General features: G+C 45.3%; 1 pseudogene; it reads right to left on the reverse strand.

The window, feature by feature from the left end:
* Positions 1 to 13,799, reverse strand: part of LOC146775871 (oxysterol-binding protein-related protein 11-like) — a 37,037-nt pseudogene extending 23,238 nt beyond the window's left edge.
* Positions 13,800 to 14,457: the final 658 nt, after the last annotated feature.

Here is a 14,457-nt window from a genome sequence, read left to right on the forward strand (position 1 = left end):
AGGACTTTTCCAATACACCAGGATGCCTTTTGGGCTAGCATCAGCAGCCTCTGTATTTCAGAGAGTCATGATGTCAGATTTTTAAGGATATTGATGCTTATGTAAAATGTTTCCAGGATGACATTTTGGTTTTTTCCAAGAATGAAACTGAACACGAGGCACACTTAAATGAAGTATGTAAGAGAGTTGAAAAGTCTGGGCTTACCCTCAAGACACACAGATGCAAGTTGTTCAGACGTTCCGTAGAATATTTGGGACATACCCTTTCGGGAGATGGTCTTGTCCCCAAGAAATCCAACGTTGATGCCATTTTAAATGCCCCTGCCCCGACTAACTAAGAACAATTGTTATCTTTCTCCGGTATGTGTGAATACTACAGCAAATTTGTTGAAAATTTTGCTACCAAAATGGAACCCCTAAGAAAATTATTAAGACAAAAAGCCACATTTGAGTGGGGTGACAAACAACACAAAGCTTTCTTAGACGTTAAAAGTAACATCATTAATGCCCCCACACTCAAACCTTTTAAAATGAAGAGGGAATGTATTGTTACTGTTGATGCCAGCCTATATGGTCTTGGTAGTGTTTTATCACAAAAAGATGGGGGAAAAGAATGGAATGTAGCCTTTTCCTCCAGAACTCTTAATGAAACAGAACGTAAGTATGCTGTAATTGAAAGGGAATTACTCGCTTGTGTTTGGGCAGTGGAACATTATAGAATGTATGTGTGGGGAAGCAAATTTGTCCTCAGAACGGACCACAAACCTTTGGTTCATATTTTGTCAGCGGGTGGTGGTTGGAATTCCACAGCTGGAATAGCTCGTTTGACTTCAAGACTACAAGAATACAATTTCACAGTTGAATAAATACCAGGAAAAAAAAATGTAACTGCAGATTGTTTGTCACGACTTCCTTGTGATGATAGTAACAGTAATGTTAACATTGTCAAAGAGGTAGATTTTGTTTTAGGCATTTCCGACGTGATTCCTTCACAATACCAGGAAATCACGGAACAACTTTGGAAGGAGAGCCAATAAAGGGATGACAAATGGGTTCTTCTCAGGAAGTTTGTCATGGAAGGTTGGCCAAGAAAGGATTATGTAAGGTCAGAATTATTGCTGTTTTTCCAGGTAGCTGATGAATTGTTCTGTGAGGGAGATTTTGTGTTTAAAGCGGGTAAATGCATTCCCCCACATGGTATTCAAGAATTAATCCTCAAGTTAGCACACAAGACACATCTTGGTATATCTGCAATGAAACGACTGATAAGATCCTATTTTAGGTGGCCAGGCATGGATAGGTTGATTGACCGTACCGTTAGGGAATGCAATGATTGTTGTTCCAATGCCAAAATGTTAAAAGTTCACATTCCTCCTTTAAAAAGAGTTAAATGGCCAAAAGAACCATGGAAGAAGGTTGCATTTGATATTTCAGGTCCGTTTTACATGTTACCTGAAAATTCACGCTTTGCATTAGTTATGATTGATTACCACTCTCAATGGCCCGAAGTTAAGTTTGTATCAAAGGCGACCACCAGTGCAGTTATAAACTTCTTTAAGGAAGTTTTCTCACGAGAAGGTTGTCCTTCCACCCTCGTTTCAGATAATGGGGTACAGCTGGTTTCAAGTGAAATGGAAAATGTTCTTAAAAGTTGTGGCATCCAACACACCTGTACCTCACTTTATGAACCTCATGAAAAAGGTCAGGTCGAGCATTTCAAACGAGTCCTCAAAAATATTGTGATTGAATCCTTAAAACAAAAGGGCAATTGGTTGAGTGTCCTCAGGGGAAAACTATGGGTATATCGCATTACCCCACATTCGACTACAGAGATCAGTCCCTTCAGGTTGCTTAAAGGTAGAGATCCAGCTTCGGATGTATGTCCTTGGTGGTTCAGAGTAAATGTAAATAATTCATAGAGCACAAAGAGGATATACATGAAACTGCTAATAGAGTTGAATATAAACAGGATAAAACCAGGATTGTGGTACGACAACAAGTGGAAAACAAAAGAACACGATTGGAAGGTGAGTGATTGGGTCAGGATATTGAAACCTGCATTAGTTAACAAAGGAGTTAGTAAGTATGGCAGACCTATACTAATTAAAAAAGTGTTCAAGAACAGTGTAATCACCCAAGATGGTAAAATCTGTAATTCCAGGAGGGTAGCCAAATGTCCTATGCAAAATGGTAGAAATTTTAGTATGTATACAAATGACGTTGCTGACAATGGTAATTCACAAAGCGTACAGATGGATGGATCCGTTGCGTCAAGAGTTAAAAGTAATGTGCGCATTAGAAATGCACCGAGATCGTTTTTTGACTATGTTTAATTTTGTTTCATATCTGACGTCTTTGTTTTGCTAATAAGGAGGATGTGTTGTATTCTCAAGCCAAATAATACTTCCAGTTAGCTGTCTCTTTAAGGCATGCGACATGTGTATTTTCATGTAAGCCCCAGGTTCTATTTGGAGCCTCCAGGGTAAACAATTCTATTGTAAGGGTCAGTTACACCTGGACCCACACCTTGATGGATGTTGTCATACCGTGCTGGTAATAAATTACCCATATCAAACATTATAGCCTAGATCTTTTCTTAATAACCAGCTCAGAAAGCCCTGATGGAGACTCCACTGGCTGCCAGTCCATGCCAGGATCAAATCCAATTCTGCACCATCCATAAGGCTTACTTGAACAGAGGCCCGGTGGAGAGGATTCCTCATTACATCTCCGCTAGAAACCTCCAGCCCATTTCCAAACGTGATTGCACAACTTCCCTACAGCTGTCAGGAACACGTCAGCCAGTCTCTGACAGCTCGGCCCCAAAATGTGAACTGCCCTGGATCCCCCATTTCCAAACTACAACACCTTCATAAAGCCTATTCACAATCATATTCTTCAAAAAGTAATTTTCATGAAGTTTGTTCTCTTGGGCTACAATGGAAAACAGCACTGAATACTCTTCTCTATCAGCATTAAGTCGCACTCAATGACAACCAGCATTTAATAAAACACCTAAATAAACAAATGCAGATTCCCTCAGCTGGTTAGTAAGGAAAGTCCTGATTTTATTAAAGAAGCGGAAGTAAGTACCTTAGTAGCCACAATTTAAAGAAAATTACATGACCTATGTTGCTGCTGACCTGAGCAGGAAGTGGAAACATAAAGAATGGTTACACATCTGTTTTAGATAGAGGCGCTGGCATGCACACTGCCTTTTTTTTGATGGCTGAAGTTAAAGACCATGTATAACATTGAAAAACAGAAACAACAAAAGAAACCCTTCCAAACAAAAAAAAGAAGTTCATAGTTTCTGCGACCGTTCATAAGCACAAAATGCTGATCTCAGTCATTCATATTCTTTTTCTAAAGCAAGCAATCCTCTTTCTACTTGGGGCGCTGTTGGAGTGGACAACACCAAAGCTACAGCAAATACAAAGGAGTTTAGAGTTTCACCTCAGGAGATCATCGACAACTGGTGGGCTAATATTCTTCTCTGTGTCTTTAATAAAATCAGGACTGCCCTTCACTACCCATCTGGGAGTCTCAGGTTGACCGTTTAGCTCAATGGGTGCTTCTTCAAGGGGCTGGAACAGCTAGAGGGCAGTTTTGAAGGCCGAATCTCATTGGGGGGCATACGCAGAGAGAGAAAGAACGAGAGAGAGTGAGAAAGAGCGAGGACAGAAAGAGAGATTGAGAGACATCAGACAGAAGAGAAGAGAGTGAGAGAGACGTGTGAAGAGAGAGTGAGCGAGACGATGTGTCATACAGTCTCCGCGTGAAGAGTTTATATCACGCTGTGGCACCAATTGAGCTGGAACCCCCAGCAGAGGGCAGGTTTCCAGCTTGTGCTTTGAGTCCCTGCGCAGAGACCTCTTTCCGGGGTCTTACAACCTCACTAGGAAGTCACCGACAGCCTTGAGAAGGCTATGTTAATTGGAGGGTCGGCTCGGGCAGTGCCGACCCCAAGTCGGCTCCCTCTATGATTGGCAGGTGGTGATGGGCTTAAAGACCTGCTGTGCTCCAGACTTTACTCCTTTGATGGTTCTGCTCCCTCTCACACAGTAACATTATTTTTAAAGTTGGGAGGTCTGAGCGTGGCCTCGTTTGAACATTTTTGCCAGGGCTACTCTTGGTTCCAGGTCCAGCACTGATCATCACCAAAATACAAGTCAGATTCCCCATTTGGTTTATGCCTTTTGAAAGCGTTTGAAAGGATTACATCTCCAAAACAGTAAATACATGTCTTAACAAACTCTTATTCACTTGGTAACATGAACATGGGAGTGCAAGTTAAGAGATGCCTCATGAACAGTTCCGTAGTCCTTTATTAAATACGCAAGCATTGCCTTCTTTAGAAAAGTACCTTATGTGCCATTAGGGTTTTCCTTTAATTTTCATATATCTCTTATGTTTGCTGGTGTTTCTCTAGAGATGACTTGTGCTCTTTCACTTCGTCAATGTCACCTTTGCCCAACATGTTCTTATGTTTACAGAATAGCCTGGATTCAAACGACCCCTGTGTTTGATAGGCTGGACTCTTGTAACTGGTCTTTGCACAATTAACTTTAACTTTTCCTCCCAGCTCGAACCAGGGAATAGTCAAAATAGAGTCGTCTTATGTGCAGAGTAGAGGAAAGGTGTACTTTTCCCTGTGGCCCTGCAGATATGACGGCCCTTGTCTATTCATTGTGTCTCCTATTGACATGCCCTTGGATTTACAGTTTGTCCAAATATCTGCAGTAACGCCCATCTTCTGAGTAGGACCCTTGGATAGGGGGTGATTGGCCACTTGCCTGCCACACATTTCACAGAACAACAGTCAGATTGAGGCTAATTGTTGACTCCTCAGAGTGGTTGTCAGGCTACTAGATGGGCTCGGATGTAGAGTGCCTTTGTTTTAAAAGAGTGCATCGTGTTCTTGGGTATCCGTCTGGAGCAGTGAAACATTTCGCCAATTATTGGATTGTTTCCATGCTATGACTCCTTTGTGGCTTTCATGAAATGAAATGAGGCAATACTTCTTATTGGATTGACAACTCTGGACATTAGGACCCTACAGGAGGCAGAGGCCCTTGACAATGGACAGTGCTTTCTGTAGCCAGGAGTGGGCAGAAGGGGAGAAAAGGAACAGGCAGTAGTGTGATAGGGAAGGATGAGTGAGGATGATTAGACATCTGGTCATAGTTAATTAGCACCATATAATTAGTCAGGAACAATAACAAATATTCAGAAGTACCTCACAGTCTGTCCGGACCATGCAGAAGAACATGACACGCCACAAAATGTATAATCCTCACCATGGAGCTTGCACCATTGGTAACTGCAGGTAACAAATGGGGTGAGGCATATGTTCTGTGTAAATCTCCAGAAGTGAGCCCTTCTCCATAATAAGGTGGGAATAACAATTCTTGCCTAAGCTTAAGATCAAGTTCACGATAACGCTTTCCTGCTCCTGCACAGCACTTAATGTCCTGTTCTTTGGTATCACATGTTTCTTCAACCTTTTCATCTGGATTTATGTCTTCTGATCCTGTTGCATGGATGCTCTTGGTAACGAAAATGTCTTCAGCGACCACAGCTTCCGTGTTCTTTTGGTCCAGCAAATTCCAATCCTCCTTATTCTTAAAGTGTCTGGGCAGAGTTATTTTCATTCCTAAATGGAAAGAAGATCTTATACTGGGGACTGTGCTGCAGCTGTAAGACGTGAAGCAGCCATGTAGGCACTTCAGGGTGGCCATGGAAGTGGCTTTTAGCACTAGAAGAGCTTTATCCAGACAAGTCATGTGGCCTCCGGTTGGAAGGCCTTCGATACCTTTTAGCAGGTCTCTTTGCTGCATTTCCAACAGAGACATCCACTCTCTCACATCCACTAGATGATCTGGCAGCAGCCTCTGAGATTGTGTTGCCAGTTGGGTGCAACTTGTGAAGCCCAACACTGAAAAGATATGCTGTCATGCTGTCTTTAACTGCTCACTCACAGAGTAGTCCAGTAGCCTGGCCTCATTCTTCAAGACAAAGAACCTGTGCTGCCATCCAGTCACCAGGTCTGTGTATTTCATCAAATAGTCCCAAACATGTTGCACATGATCACTGTACTTCGAGCTTGTGCCCTTGCTGCTGCCTCCTTGCCTGCACGGCCTGGGGGCACTCTACTTCTGCAGCTCCATTGCCCCCTGTTTGCTCTTCGGGTCAGAGATGGTTTCCTCGTGCATGAGAAGTTTGTGTCCTCTGGCTTTGAAGTTGGTGCTCCACCTTTGATTGCAGGTGGTGAATGGGCGTCTCTCTAAAAGGGGAGCAGGAATTCTCTCATAGGAGGAAGCAGTGCGGCATTGTACTCGCTTTCAGGGATATGTATGAGGTCCCTGGGCCCTCTTCCGAAATAGCACCAGGGGAGGAGGGCACTGACTATCCACCTCTTCATACGTAGTGTCTCTTAATGGCTTCTTTGCACCCATGCCCAGATGTGGTCATGCAAATGAGGGAGTACCCTCTTTTGGTTGCACTGGCACAAGATGTGCGCTGGCATGACCATGTTACAGAAAGGACTGCCCAAGGGTCTGCAGCCCCTTCTGTAATACCATACTGCACTGGGGCACACAAAGTGGGTGCAAATACCTATTGCTCCTTTGGGTCACTACGTGCAATATGGTCCTAGGTAAGTCATTTACAAGGGACTTGAGTTGGGGAAGAATGAACCACCGGTGTCCCTCCTGTATGTGGCTTGACTCATGTTTCTTCAATGTTCACCTCGTTCAACCATGCCAGGAAAAGCGCTGTGCAGGGCTCAGACTCTCATCACGAGTGGCTCGTTGTTTCCAATGGTCCTGGGAACGAGTCCCTCAGAATTATGCAATTAGCGCAAGCACTGCTGATATGTGGTATCCCACCTGGAGGTATCTCCTACTTCAAGCAGACAAGTCTCCGGGTGGATGGCCAGGGGAAACTTGCAGAAATCCGCATAGTAATCCTATTTACGCATGTTATGCAGAAACAATATTTCCTGTTAGTTCTCCACCCCTGAAATTACTAAGACCGGCCATAACGGTAAATCTGGAAGAGGGAAATAACAGTAATGATTATGTGCCACTGGTAATGAGGGCCCCAGTGTCACTGACATATGCCTTAAATAATTAAAGAGAAATATTCATAAATATTTGAAGGTTTGGGGCGTCAGTCACTAAAGTAACTTAAAGTTTTGTGTAAGTTTACTATTTTTTGGTATTCGGAAACTGAGAGTTTTCTTATTGTAATTTTATGACTTCTGAGACCTCCTCATTCGGAGTAGAGAACTCCAAAATATAAAAAGAAAGGACAGGCCTATCTTTTTATGTGTGGAGTCTCCGTCTGGAGTTTCCGCAACCATAAAGTTACTATTAGTAAAATTAAACTGGTAGTTTGTGAAAAACCAAAAAAAACAAAACAGTAAACTTACACAAAAGTGTAAGTTTACCTTTGTGAATCAGGTCCGAAATCAATAAATCATGAGGTGCTGTTTTTTTCAAAACTTGCCTTCAGCTTTCTCACCATTGCTACGTATGCTGATAATTCCAGTTACCACTTCTTGTGATTTTACCCCTGAAAACTTAAAAATACATATAATTTAGAAAACATATATTTATTTAATGCTAGATGCAACAGGTTTGATGCTTCGAGTACTTTGAGTAAATAGTGTCACAATCCTAAGACCTAGGCCCTTGTTTTATTGACTTCTGAATCACAAGCGTTGGTTCTGCCCCACCGCTATTGGAAAGTGCAGGTCGGAAAGAGGCGTCTGCAGCGGGTGCATTATGCCACTGACCTATCTCTGACCATATATGATAGTAATGGCTACTTTACATCCCTAGAGTAACCAAGAGTGCAACAGGTATTTGACCCCTTTGCGTTGTCTCACCTTTGTGGTGCCCAATGCTTGTGCCAGGAGAGTGCGGCCCCCCTTCCACCCCCCTACATATGAGCACACTTACAATCAAGATCTTTGACCCACTCCAGCAGGGCACATCAGTGGCATAACACAATATGAAGGGGCCACTCTTGCAGAATGTGATGATGTGGGCTTAACAGGGTCTCCCATATCTCACAGATATTCATTGGCCTTGGGCTGTAAGGGGACCCCCTGGAGGGGGGTTTGGGCCTCCTACGTGCGACAGGTGCAGCAGGAGCCTGTGTTATGCCCTGGGCACAATGGGCATTTATGTCCTTGTGTTTTTTCACAGTGTAGATGTTGACGACCTCACCACACGCACACCTGTAAGGGGAAAATATTCAACCTTTTCCGTTTCTAATTTTCATGTGCCCTGGATAAGGGATATTGACATTTAGGCAAAATCCGGAGTCGTCATTCGTCTCCCGCTCTATGGCCTTGGCCCTCGCTCATGTCTTTTTCTCTAGCAGAATTTAGTTTCAGAATGGAACCAAATTTTAAGTGTAAAAAGTAAAATCAAAGTGCAGCACAAAAAAGTGCGAATTGCAGCTATCCTTGCTTTGGGTGGCTCCATAAGGCTGCTGGCTACAGGTGCACTGGGTTAGGAAAAGTGATACTGCAAGTCCCAGTCTCCAAAGTGTAAATGAAGTAAAAGTGAGGACTGGCCCAGGGCTACTTGCCGACTGTGTGTGATTAATGCCTGTTTTGTAGGGACGAGACCTTACCCAAGCGTCCGGGCAAACATTTGTTTCAATATTATGCAAACGCAAAACCTTAGCTACGACACCGTATCACAGAACCAGTTTTAGAACACCTTGAACATATTTAAAAAATATCTCTCAAAAGACCCGACTACGCTGTGAGGCCCTCTCCCTTTCTCCATTGTCATCGAACCAGCCTACTAACTTGCGTCCTTTTCCACCGATAGCGCTTCGAAACCACCCACTGGGAAACCACTCGAGCACCATTGCACTACGTGGACGAACTGGAACACAGACACACTCAGCAACTCTGGGCAATAGCTTGCTTAATCTCAACTCACGGCCCCATCAGCGCCGGGGATGCTTGGTCTTCACCTTGGAGATGCCCAGTAGGGACCATCTCACAGGGAAAGCCAGAATGGGTTCCCCAGCAGCACACAGCGCCGGGAAACTCTTGGGAGTAGCCGCGCGCTCAACAAATACCCAGTAACATAACATAACTAGCTGTAACTTGTTGCTGGTCTGCCGTCTCTGGAGCTGCTGGAAAGGACAAAAGAGGGTTTCCCTGCCTCTCCCGCCGCTTTTATCCTTGCCGAGGGGAGGAAGGCGACACCTGCACCCTTTGATGACGTTGAACGGGGGGCCGCCCGCAACACACTTCGCTTCAGGTCCCCAACCTGCCACACCTATTGGAAGGACAAGAACAATACCGTTTCCCGCCCGAGATTCAACTAAGGGTGCCACGCCCCTAGGTGCAGGTGGCGCTAATCATTATCATTTTATTTTTCCCTAATGGATCTCCAGGTGCAGTGCGGGTCTAGGCTGGGCCGCCCAAAGAGCAGGGGAGGAGTGGCGGCACTCCACAAATGTGTATGACTGCTTGGCCGGCCGTCTTGGGCTGGGGAAACAGTCCTGAGCACGGTGCATGTTACCCACCAGGCTGTAATACACAACCTGATGAGGAACATGCCCAGCCTCCTATTCTCCGGCTGAGCGCTGAGCCACAGAGCCCAGACTAATCATTACGCTGCTATCAACAGTGTTGAGATTGGCTACAGGAGTCTGGAATCCTGGGTGCTTTCTGTTCCTGAGTCGGCAAGAAGGACAGAGGAGAGGCGGCCGCCAATAAGGTACGTTTTTTTATTTTATTTAATTTTTCAGTTTCTCTCTCTAAGCACCTCTCTAACCAACCTACCTACCCACCCCCCACACGCCCTGCCCCACCACTGATGCCCGGGGGCAGCAGCCACTACCGCACAGGCATATTTGAAATTATATATACCGTAAATTTCAAATGCTTTTTGAAAAAACGATATCTTGCACTGATTGTGAAGTCTGGATACTAGGAAATATTGTTTACTTTGGAATTAAGGTATGCTGCACACTGTAAAACAATTTTGAAAGTGGTTTTGAAGTGGGAGCCTGATAACAGCTTTTCCTGACCTGAATGGCACTACTTCCTGTGTTTGCTATATTACTCGAAATGCGTTGGACTTTCATCTAAAACTTAATAAACCGCTTTTCATGCTTCTGAACAATTGTATTGCTTTAAAACATTATTTTTCTCCAAAGCAGATCACCTGCAAGGCTGTTCACTCATCTGAAATATAGAAAATGGAACAATAATGTTATGATTCACATTCAAGGCCACTTCTCGCCAATGTCTGGCTATTTAAAAATCTGTTTGATTTTAATTTTAGTAAAGCAGAAAATGTTGGTGGTTGAGAACATTTGGATTTACTGATAGGCTTAACAGAGATCATCTTCGAGTAGCTCTTGCTAAAGAGAGGGTTAACGCATTACCAAACATAAATGATCAATACGATGATAGTAATTTCCACCCTCCAAAAGATCATAGAGTTAAATTGATGAACTGGGCGGGAATCTTTGTTTCTCTTGAGTTTGTAAGTGTACATTAGTTTAAAAGGTATTCTGGATGAAAATATCAAAGAATGCACTGACTTAGTGCCTTGTGTGATGGTTTCAGTCATGTGAGGGAAGAGGAACGCTAAGCTTTCACAAAGTAGAGTAGTAGAAGAACTGCAGGCCTGGACGACAAAGCTGGCTTTAGGAGGCTGAGGCTGAAGCGCACAAGGGCTTGGAAGGCCCACTGGGCAGGTCAAATAGGGTCAAAGGCAGGAAGCCCAAGGGGTAAGGGGCTCCCTACCTGTCACGATTCACTCCCTGTACTCTCGTTCCCACCACCAGGGGGCCGAACTGTGGGGCTTTCCAGTATTCTAGTATGCTTCCAGACACTCCCCTGTATGCATATCCTAACCTCCAGGTATTTGGACATCATTAAGGAATTGACATCCATTCCCAATCCATGCCGGGTTTTGTGGAAGCCAGTGTGCTCATGCTGGAAACTCCATTACCTATAATCCCCTGCTCACTGCTTTGTCTCCACCCCTGTAGGCCAAGGATGGGTGAAGGAATTCAGCCCACCTGTGGCTCGCTGCTGCTAGCCTGCTCACACCTGATGTGCATGGATACACTGAGCTCTTTTAAGCCCCAGCTACCTTCAGCCCAGTGTTGGTCATTGTAGCTATTTTCTGGTGAGACCGAACCTTGTTCCCTGAGCTTATGGAATTCCTTGATTCCTGAGCGATAGCTATTCCTTGTGCCTGAATTAGCACTGCCTGCAGTGCTACCTTGTTTCCTGAGTTCCTGAGCTGTAGCTATTCCTTGTGCCTGAATTAGCACTGCCTGAAGTGCTACCTTGAATCCTGAGCCTTAGCATTCCTTGTTCCTGAGCAGCAGCAGTTTCCCTTGGTCCTGAACTAGCACTGCCTGCAGTGCTACCTTGGCTCTTGAGCTTTTGCTCAATTCTTGTTCCTTCCCCAGCACTGCCTTCTATGCTGCTTTGTTTTCTTGATTCCTTAACCTGCACTATTCTAGTATACCCTTGTAGCCTCCCCTTCTGTTTATCCCTTTCCAGTCCCTGACTTTCTTCCAGTTATAGTTCGCTGTCTTTCTATTTTGCTGTCTTGCTTCTATTACCGTGTATGTTTGTTACCTGCTTTCTGCCCAGTGTGCCCTGTGATCTCCTTCCTTTCCTGTTAAGTACTCCTCATTGCTAGCTCCTTGTCTATTGTGCTTGTGTTTAGTTCTACCCCCTTGCTGTTACTGTCTTGCGTGTTCCTGTTTGATCGCCAGGATCCGTGGGCACAGCTGACTACCTAGGTGGTGTTTCTTGTTCACTGTGAGGATTGTCTTTGAGTTACATTTATAACATCACCATAGGTATCCGCTCCACAGACCCTGCCTTTGCATGCTTATCCTATATGTGGGTATTTGCAATCAGTATCTGTAACAGCAATTGGGGGTGAGGAACTTACTGAGCTTCAGTCTTATCGTGTGCTTTACCCCACATTCCCTTTATTGTTAAGGTTGTATTATATATATGTCTTGCACGTCCGTCCTGGGTGTAGTTAGTCTGAATGCTAAATTGCCTTGTGAGTGCCCTTCCTTTCCTTGTTTTAGCCATCTTGTTCACTTGTACGGACTTCCCCTTTGGATCCCTTTTTCTCCTCTGACTCTTTGTGTGATGCTGTGAGGCGCTGTACTACTCTTTCTGTGCATGGTACATTTTCTCCCCAGTCCTTGCTCAAGTCCCTGACTGTGTTCCTGACATAGTCCCGGACAGTCCCTGACACTATCAAAGCAGTTCGCGGATGGGTGGGGTGGAAAGCCCTGGAGCACAGTGACAGGAAATGGGTCGCGGAAAGGGAATAGAGTGAGTTTGGGGACAAAGGGCACAGTGCCCCCTCCTCCTCCTTCCTGGCTCCCCTTCACATTTCCTGTTTACAGGTGAGTGTACAGAACCCCAGCCACCGGTAAGCAATGGGATCAGTAGCTATCAAGAACAACCAAGGGTGGCAGGTAGGCCACAAAGAAATACATTTGCCGTACTGGTGGGCCTTGGGATGCCTAATGGCAGGGGCATAGAGCGGGGCAACAGAGGAAGCAAAAGGGGAAGTCGCAAAAGCAGAGATGGCATTTGCAGACTAGACATGGTCTCAGTGGCTTAGATTGTCCTACATCAGTAGCAAGGGAAGCCTAGAAGCTGCTACGAGCTTCCCCAAAAGGAGCTTCACTTCCAGTGTAAGCCAAGTGGCAGGGACAATTTGACTTCCACCTGTGAGTGGAGACAGTGATTTAAAACCATCAATGGCATATGGCCTTGTGTGATGATTTGTGGTGCCTATGAATGACTAGCATTTTTATGTCTTGGGTTATGACTCAATTAGTGGTATACGCCATGATTAAACTAACCAACTGCGGCCTATTATCGACAACCAAGAGACTCTGTGTTTTGATGGCAGTGTATTGGTTCTAGGATTTTTTGTAAGTGGTTGGCCAAGAAGCACAGTGGTGTGGGTTTGCTATGTTGTGAGATTTTGGAGAACACGAATAAGCTCTCACAGGGGCCTAGTTATAAGTGGTGCATCTGGTAAATTGCCATCAAGGCCTAGTGGGTAAAGCTAACCCAGCCTGCTCTGCACCATCTTCAGCCGTTTTAGAAGTCTCCCTCTTAGATACTGTTTTTTGCCAGTTTCTGCCTGAGACCTCTGAGGCAGAGACGAGGGAGGTGTCATGGGAAGGGAAGATGACAGATAAGCCCCAAGCGGGCAGGGGAGCAGAGCAGACGCCACAGTTACGGAATCCTTCTGGGTTGGGCTGTGTGTTATGAGTTGAGCTGCTTTGTAATTGGCTGTGTTCCAGCATAAGCGCTTTGGAGTTGAGCACCACACTGCCAGCACGTGTGAGGGAAGACGTTGCAGTCAATCATAAGAGCCATTTAAACTCTAGGGTAAGTCAATAACTTTGCACATATGCAAAGGCCTCCACAAATGTAAAGACATTGAGAGTGTCTAATTGCAACACTTAAAGTGTCACGCACTCTGCAGCAAAAAGTTCATTCAGGGTTTGGAAATAAGACATAGTCTTGGTTTTGGGAGCACATCTTGCTCCAAAAATTGTCACGAGTAACAAACATTATAGTATATATTTTTGGGTGAAATAATGACTACTTGGGGCCGCTTTTCCAGTTTGCCGCTGAACTTGCCACACAGCCTACCTGCTCTCTGTGCCACCCTGTCCCAACATCGACGGAGGACGCCCACACGAGCACACCACAGCGTCTCCCTGCCGCCGCCGTACTTTACACCCATACGGCCGCTGTGCGCAGGGAGACTACCGCTCCCAGCAACCCTTGCGGGACGAACCCGCCCACCTCATCAGAGCGCGCCTGAAGGCGCTTAAAGCCAGCGGGAGCCCCCGCGACGCGGGATCGCGCGCGGGTCGGCGCCGGGCTAAGCCCGGGCAAAGGGCGGGCCGTCTGAGGCCGTCAGAGGCAGGAGGAGGCAGGGCAGGGCCACGGAACTCCGATCGTTGATTAACTTGTAAGTGATTAGTCCTACATACATATTCGTTTTGAAGGTTACTGCATATGCCTATGCCTTTGCTCATGTCGAAGTCCAAGTCTTCTAACCAATCCGGTGCAGGGGACAAGAGAACTATGGACAATTACCTGGTAAAAGTTGTGAATAAGATCAATAAAGACCGGAGACTTTCATTGGGCAGATCTAACTCTGAAGCTTCCCTAGTGGACACATCAGTCTCTAATACTGAAATACTTGCTGAAAGCTGTAAGGGTAATACTGGCAATGCCGATGGGATTGTTGTTGATGTACTCCCTGATATGGATATTATTGGAAGTATTGATGAACCCTCTTCCCCACTGAATTCATCTATCTCATCGACTAGAGCCTGCTCCAAAACCACCCCAACTCCCTCCCCGATGCAGAGGAAAATGCGGGCATGCAGGAA

The sequence above is a fragment of the Triturus cristatus genome, chromosome 12, assembly GCF_964204655.1.
Source record: "Triturus cristatus chromosome 12, aTriCri1.1, whole genome shotgun sequence".
Taxonomy (NCBI): Eukaryota; Metazoa; Chordata; class Amphibia; order Caudata; family Salamandridae; genus Triturus; species Triturus cristatus.